We start from the raw sequence: 8155 nt of genomic DNA on the forward strand, positions 1-8155 counted from the left end.
CATGCCAGCCAAAGTTACTGAGGGAAAAACATAACAATAAAAGTTGATTGGCAGAGGAAAGCAAAAAAAGAAGTTGAAAGAAAGGCCATGTGCCCAACAAAAAGACTGCAGTTCCCAGACTGCCTTGCTATCAGGGATGGCACTGTAAGTTGTAACCAATAAGAGATAAGTGGAAGCTTTTGGGTGGGACTTTCAGAAAGGCTTCTTAAAAGGTAGAAAGGCAATAGGCAAGGAGCTTTTTAACCCTTTCCCCTTTCTACTGCTTCCTACTGTAAGGACAAGATGGTTGTAGTTCAGTTATCTTAGACTATAAGGTACCCTCAAGGATGATGGTCATAGAATAAGGATGGCAGAGCAAAAGTAGTAGAAGGTGGCCTAGCTAGTTTTGCTCAGTGGATAGAGCATCAGCCTGTAAACTGAAGGGTTCCGGGTTGGATTCTGGTCAAGAGCATAAACCTAGGTTGCAGGCTCAATCCCTTGCCCTGATCGGGACCCAGGCGGAAGGCAACCAATTGATGTGTCTCTCTCACATCAATGTTTCTCTCTCTCTATCTCTCCCCTTCCCTTCCACTCTTTCTAAAAATCAATGGAAAAATATCCTCGGGTGAGGATTAACCACAAAAACAAAAAGAAGTAGAAGGTCCCTGGTTTCCCAATAATCACAGGAGTTACCTGGTTTGCCTAACTCTGGACTTCTTTTACAATAAACAAAAAATCTGTTTCAACTACTTTTGTCTTAGACCTCTGTTGTTAAGCAGCTGAGGCACTATAGTAAGGTCTGGGCTACTGTGGTGGGAAAAAAAAGGATAAAGTGTTCTCTGCTCTTGTGAAGATTACTCTAGTGAAGGGAATCTTCCTTAACATCTTCTCTTCCAACAGCATAGCTCAAAACATATATACTTGTCAAAAGGAGATAAACTCAATAGAGCAGTAAGTTTCATTAAAAAATGGGGGGGGGGTGTCCTAAACCACACACCAAGACACAGGAAGACAGGAAACTCTCTTATCCACCTACTAAAATTCTGTGAATATTGTAGAATGAAGAAACAACTCTCTCATTGTGCAATCTCTAACACAGAATTCCCAGAAAACAAAAATCTGTCCTTTTCCCATTGAGCAATGATACACCCTGTGTGTGTGTGTTGTTTTTTTTCATTGTTAAGGCAATTTTAGTCTAATTTTCTTTAGTTCAATAAAAAAAATGTATTCCTATTTAGAGCATGCATGCATTCCCACCAATGGTGGTGTGTTGTAACTAATATAGCACATTTTTATTGCCTGCAGAAAGTAATAAATTACATTTAAATGAGCACATGCCTTAAAAATAATTTTCCTCTTAAGTATTTTATAATCATTAATTTAGCATAAAATCAATATTAAAGAACTGCTAAGATTAAGCACTAAAAATTCCAAATTAAGAGAAATTATGCACATTTATAATTAAATTAATTCTGGCAATTATTTAGTCAAAAATAAGTTTTTAAGTTTTATCCCCTTCGTATGTCTGTTTCAGATTGACTCTTTAATTGCCTAGTGTTTTCCAATAAAAACTATTTAACTGCATCTTTTTATTTATTCATGTGCTAAATTAAGGTTTAAGTACACTCAGTCATACAATAAAACAACTGCTTGGGGTGGGGAAATAGGGAGATGATGGTCAAAGGGTACAAATTTCCAGTTATAAGATGAATACGTTCTGGGGATCTAATGCACAGCATGGTGATTATAGTTAACAGTACTCTATTGTATACTTGAAAGTTGCTAAGAAAGTAAATCTTAAATGTTCTCAAACACACAAAAATAAAGATAATTGTGTGAGGTGACTGATCTCTTAACAAACCTAATGTAGTAATCATCACATTATACATTTTAAACTTACATAATGTCATTTGTCAATTATATCGCAATAAAGCAAGAAAAAACCTGCTTGATGATAATAGAACTTCAAATATGGCACCAGCAAGTTTATCTATAATAATAAAAGTATAATATGCTAATTAGACCAGACGTCCTTCCGGACGAAGCCAGGGCTGCGAGGGAAGCCCAAGTCCCAGGTGCCTGCTGGCGGCCGGAGGGAAGCCCAGGTGCCAGAGGGAAGCCGGTGCCGGCAGCCGGGCGAAGGAAGGCCTACTCTTGCACGAATTTCATGCATCGGGCCTCTAGTATATTATACTTTCACTAGAGGCCCAGTGCATGAAAATTTGTGCACTAGGTGGTGGGGTCCCCTCAGCCCAGCCTGCCTGCCCCCTCTCACAGTCCGGGAGCCCTCAGGGGATGTTCTATCTGTGGGAGGTGACTGGCTGATCAGGGGAAGGTGCTGCTCCCATCACCCCACCGCTGCTGTCGCTGCCGGCCACCATGGCAGCTGCCTGCCTTCGGCCCTCGCAGCCACCGCAGCTTTGTCCGGAAAGACATTTGGCTGTCCAGTCTAATTAGCATATTATGCTTTTATTATTATAGACTAGAGGCCCAGTGCACAAATTCATACACGGGCCAGGTCCCTTGGCCTGGCCAGCAATCAGGGCTGATTGGGGCCGTGGGAGGTTGGCCAGCTGGGGGGAGGGGCCGTGGAAGGTTGGCTGTGGGAGCACTCTGACCACCAGGGGGCAGCTCCTGCATTGAATGTCTGCCTCCTGGTGATCAGTGCGCATCATAGTGACTGGTCATTCTGTTGTTGGGTCCCTTAGGCTTTTATATATATAGAATACGCATTACCTATGGACACCTACAATAGGGTGGTGAAGGCCTGGGGCAGGGCAGGAAATGGGTGGAGAGGGATAATGGGGGGGAGAAGGGGGACATCTGTAATACTCTCAATAAAAAAATTTTTTTTAAAAGATTCAAGATCTAAAAGGGCAAGCAAAGGAAACTAACATTCAGTGAGCCCCTTCTATGTGTCAGTGAGCCCCTTCTATGTGTCAGGCATTTTGCCAAGTACATCATATGTATTGTCCCATTTAATTTACTTTCTGTGACGTAATCTCATCACATGTAAGTGTAATAAAAATGTTACATTTCGTATATAAACCAATCGAGATTTAATGTATCAAAAGAAATCATTTTAACTAAAATGAATTCAGCACAGCAAGTGACAAAGTATCATTAATAGAAAACTACTTCCCTTTGTTTATTTTGGGGACTCTTAGAACTTTAGAGGCTTTTATGCTTCTTGCCTTCTGTATCTCTTTGTCTTTTGCATTAGTTTCCTATTGCTACAATAATAAATTACCACAAACAATGGCTTAAAACCACAAAAATTTATTATCTTGTACTTCTGGAGTTTAGAAGTTCCAAATAGTTTCAGTGGACTAAAATCAAGGTGTCAGTAGGATTGTGTCCTTTCTTGGGGTCCTAGGGGATAATTCATTTTCTTGCCTTTTCTAGCTTCCGGAGGCTGCCTACATTCCTTGGCTCATGGCCCCATCCTCCAATTTCTCCCTCTATAACTCTGATACTCCTGCTTCCCTCTTATAAAGACCCTAATGATTACATTGTTCCACCCATATAATTCAGGATAATCCCCCATCTCAGAATCTATAATCACATCTGTAAAGTCTTTTTTGCCATATAAGGTAACATACTCACAAATTCCAGAGATTGGGACATAACACCTGGCAGGGATAGAAAGGCAAGGTCATTATTCAGTTTACTACACCCTAGCTGTTTATTTAAGTACTAGAGGCCAGGTGCACAGATTTGTGCACTGGTGGGGTCCCTTGGCCTGGCCTGCATGTTCTCGCAATCTGGGACCCCCTCAGGGGATGTTGGACTGCCAGTTTGGGCCCGATCTCCACAAGCCAGGCCAACGGACCCCTACTATGCCTCTAGTATGCATATAAGATCTTTGGTTAATCTCTTCCTGCCCTCCCCCCTTCTCCTTTCCCTCTGAGATTCATCAGTCTGTTCCATGTTTCCATGCCTGTGTATTGAGCATCTGTCCCCTGGTGGTCAGTGCATGTCATAGCTACCAGTCAAATGCTCGAACGGTCACTTAGGCTTTTATATATATAGATATTTTCATGAGTTCATTTTTAGATATTGATTCATAATACCATTTGAATATTGTTTCTATAGTATTGAAACTACTTTTAGAAAACCTTTTTCTTTCTGAAAGAACTCTTTTATCATTATTAAATTTTTTCAATTACAGTTGGCATGCAATATATTAGTTTCAGGTATAAATCCCAGTGATTGGGCATTATAAAAGTTATTAAATGATCATCCTAAAAAATCTCATACCCATCTGACACCATACGTAATTATTACAATATTATTGATTATATTCCCTATGCTGTACTTTACACCCCCATGACTACACTATAACTACTAATTTGTACTTCTAAGCCCCTTCACCTTTTCCCATTCCTCTCCATCCCCCTTCCCATCTGGCAATCGTCAAAATGTTCTCTCTATCTCTGAGTCTGGTTCTGTTCTGCTTGTTCATTTATTTTGATTTTTAGATTCAATTGTTGATAGATATGTATTTATTGCCATTTATTATTCATATTCTTTTTTTCCCCCTTCCCCCCTCCTCCTTCATCTCCTCCTCCTCGTTTGGTGGTGATGAACTCCTTTAGCTTTTCTTTGTCTGGGAGGCTCTTTATCTGACCTTCAATTCTAAATTATAGCTTTGTTGGGTAGAGTAATCTTGGTTGTAGTTCCTTGCTTTTCATCACTTTAAATATTTTTTGCCACTCTTTTCTGACCTGCAAAGTTTCTGTTGAGAAATCAGCTGACAGTCATATGAAACTTGTAGGTAACTAACTGCTTTCCTCTTGCTGCTTTTTTTTTTTTTTTAATCCTCACCTAAGGATATCCCCTCCATTGATTTCTAGAGAGAGTGGAAGGGAGGTAGGAGGGGGAGAGAGACAGAAAGAAACATCGATGTGAAAGAGACACATTGACTGGCCACCTCCCGACACCCCCTATCAAATGGACACTGGGCCAGCAGGCTAGAAGAGAGAACTCCCATGCACTTGTCACTCAACACACAGTACTGACCCCAAGGGGAGGAGACATATCTTGCCTTAGCAGGAGGAAGAAAAGACTTCTTCTTGCCCAGTAACAGCTCAGCAAATGGGAGACTTCTGTACGTCAGCCAATGAAATGCCACTAGACTTCAAACTTTCAGTTTCTTCCAATGGACTCTTCACTTACAAAAGCCCCTCCCAGGTCTGTAAAAGACCAGTCCCCCTCTTGTTTCTTGGACTTGTATGTTACTTGCCATTGGACTGCATGTCCCAAATTGCAATTCTTGTTCCTGAACAAACCATTTTTGCTGGAGAAATATCTGGCTGGCTGTTTGTTTGAGGTAAACATGATCAAAGTGTAATTCATAGACCTGCAGCATTCTCATCAACTGTGAGCTTGTTAAAGTGTCTACTGAACTAGAATTTGCAGTTTAGCAATATATCCAGGTGATTTGGGTATAGATTCATAGAGATAGAAAGTGGATTAAAGGTGACCAGAGGCTGAGGGAAAGGATAATAGGAGAATTTGTGTTTAGGATGTTAAAATAATTTTGGAAATAACGGCGATGGTTGTACAATACTGTTAATTCAATTAATGCTACTAAATTGTACAACTTAAAATGACAAATTTTACAGTGTACATTTTTTGCCTCTAGGGCTCCCCATACCAGGGTGGGTAAGTTGAGAGTTGTTGGTCAGAGTGAGTGGACAATAATAAATAGACCTGTGACTGCTAAGCCTAAAAGCTAGAGGGGAAACATAGCACAGGCCCGGGGCGGGGGGGGGGGGTATAGCTGGTGGAGGCCAATGTGATACCAAGTCAGGAGGGCATTACCCCAGACTGTGGCAAACTGACAGACCAAACCAGGCATTCAGGCAACCTGCAAACGGACTAGAGCCATCCCCCCAGAGGCCAGAGATGTATCTCATCTGGAACCCCAGCCTTTCTCTGTCATCCTAGAAGTTGTATAAGACACCCCCACCCCCATATCTGAAGATACCAGAAGAGAAAGAAGCGCAGGGGATGGAGTAGGGGGTGTTGAGGGGTAACTGAGAAAGTAAGCATTTCTATCTAAGAAGACTGAGCAGCAACTAAAGATACTGATCAAACTAAGTGAACAGCCTAAAATCGTTAAGCCAGGTAGAAGTAACAGTTAATTTTTTAGCTCCCTCTCTATTCCCCACCCTACCGTAAACCATGAGGAAGATGGGATTAGGCACAGTCAAAGAAACTGCATGAGTGTGATGGGGTGTCCTCCAGTTCCTGCTAAACCTCTTACCCAGATTCTGTTGCCCTTTTGTCTTGCACATGCTTTTGTGCTAGACTGGTGGTGACTCATTTTGGAAGATGGAACTTCAGCTCCTGGAACCACCTCACCTGCAGAAGCAGACTCTGAAACTGCACCCCTGTTTGTTTCTTCCCCTACCCATCCTTCTTCCGTTCCCTTCCAGGTTTCTTTAGGGGGTCCCTCCTTAATAAATCACTTGCACAGCAGCTCATCGAAAGGCCCACTTAGGGGTAACCAACCTAAGACGTGCATCTTCTCTCCACTCCCAAGTTATAATATGACTTAACATTTTCAAACTTGCCACATGGCTGACCACCCCCCCCCCCCCACACACACACACATTATTCAAGTTGGGGGCCCTGTTCTACAACTTTCTGCTTTGTTTGTGGGGAACATTGTGCCAGCTCTGTGGTAGGAACACCTTGGGGAGGGAAATTTTGAGTAATGTCTGAAGGATCAGTTAAGTAGCAAGATCACAGAGGTGGGCCCCACCCCCCTCCTCCTCATTTTATTTATTTATTTTTAAATATATTTTTACTGATTTCAGAGAGGAAGGGAAAGGGAGAGAGAGAGAGATAGAAACATCAATGCTGAGAGAGAATCATTGATTGACTGCCTCCTGCATTGACTGCCTCCTACTGGGGATCGAGCCTGCAACCCGGACATGTGTCCTTGACCAGAATTGAACCCGGGACCCTTCAGTCCACAGGACACTCTCTCTCTCTCCCTCACCCTCCCTCCAGTGAACCAAACCGGCTAGGGCTCTTCTCCTCATTTTAGTCACCCCTCTCCCAAACTCCAGTTCTGCTTCTATATGTTGAACTCTAGATAGGTGAGATGGCTTCCAGACACTGGTTTTCCAAAGTGAATCACAGCAGGCCCTGGCCCTTAGTACAAAAACAAACTCTTTAAAATTTAAAAAGTAATATGGTGTGCTCATTTCAGCAGCCCATGTACTAAAACTGGAACGATACAGATAAGATTAGCATGGTCCCTGTGCAAGAATGACACGCAAATTCATGAAGTGTTCCATATTTTTTTTAAAAGAAAAAGAGCCCTATCCAGTTTGGCTCAGTGGATAGAGTGTCGGCCTGCGGACTGAAGGGTCCCGGGTTCATTTCGGGTCAAGGGCACATGCCTGGGTTGCTGACTCCATTCCCAGTAGGGGGCGTGCAGGTGGCAGCCAATCAATGATTCTCTCATCATTGATGTATCTATCTCCCTCCCTTTCTCTCTTAGATCAATAAAAATATATCTTTAAAAAAAAAGAAAAAGAACAAAATATAAAAAGTAATATGCCTTTATTTCAGAAAATGTGTGGGATAAGTAAGAAATAAATTAAAACAAAATCAATAAATTCAGAATTTCTATTTTATATATGAGTCGCTTTTTTTCTGTTTTCCAACTTTCCATTGGCTGCTTTGAGATTTCTTCTGCTAGTTTAAGTTACACAATAGTTTTGTTCGGCAGTGATCATATTCATCTTTACTTACCCCCACTGATATCTTGTATGTATTGGCATCTGCACTTCCCCTAAAGTTCTACTCAGCTGTTACTGCTCTGGTCCCAGATGTCACCATCCTTCACCTTGATCACTCAAAACCTTGCTCTTGGATCTCTCTGCTTCTGCCTGGCAGCCACACAGTCCTTTTAAAAACCAAAGTTGTCACTCTTCTACCAAACACCTTCCAATGGAGCCCTATTTGAGTAAAAAAAAAGCCCAAGTCTGTGTATACCTTGGCCCACAGGACCCACCTGGTCTGAATTCTTGCTATTGCTCCGATGTCATCCTTGTTAACCCTCCCTTAGGTCTCGAGGCTTCAGCACATTGACCTTTCTGTTTCTCAAACCCGCCGGGAAGGTCCCACCTTAGGGCCTGTGCACCAGCTGTTGCTT

The 8155-nt window shown here is 42.1% G+C and overlaps 1 non-coding gene across 1 annotated transcript; it reads left to right on the forward strand.

The window, feature by feature from the left end:
- Positions 1 to 7191: 7191 nt before the first annotated feature.
- On the forward strand, positions 7192 to 7298 carry LOC114227431 (U6 spliceosomal RNA). The gene has a single exon (XR_003613474.2). It is a non-coding gene; the product is annotated as a U6 spliceosomal RNA (small nuclear RNA).
- The last annotated feature ends 857 nt before the right edge of the window (positions 7299 to 8155 follow it).

Source organism: Eptesicus fuscus, chromosome 15 (genome assembly GCF_027574615.1).
Source record: "Eptesicus fuscus isolate TK198812 chromosome 15, DD_ASM_mEF_20220401, whole genome shotgun sequence".
NCBI lineage: Eukaryota > Metazoa > Chordata > Mammalia > Chiroptera > Vespertilionidae > Eptesicus > Eptesicus fuscus.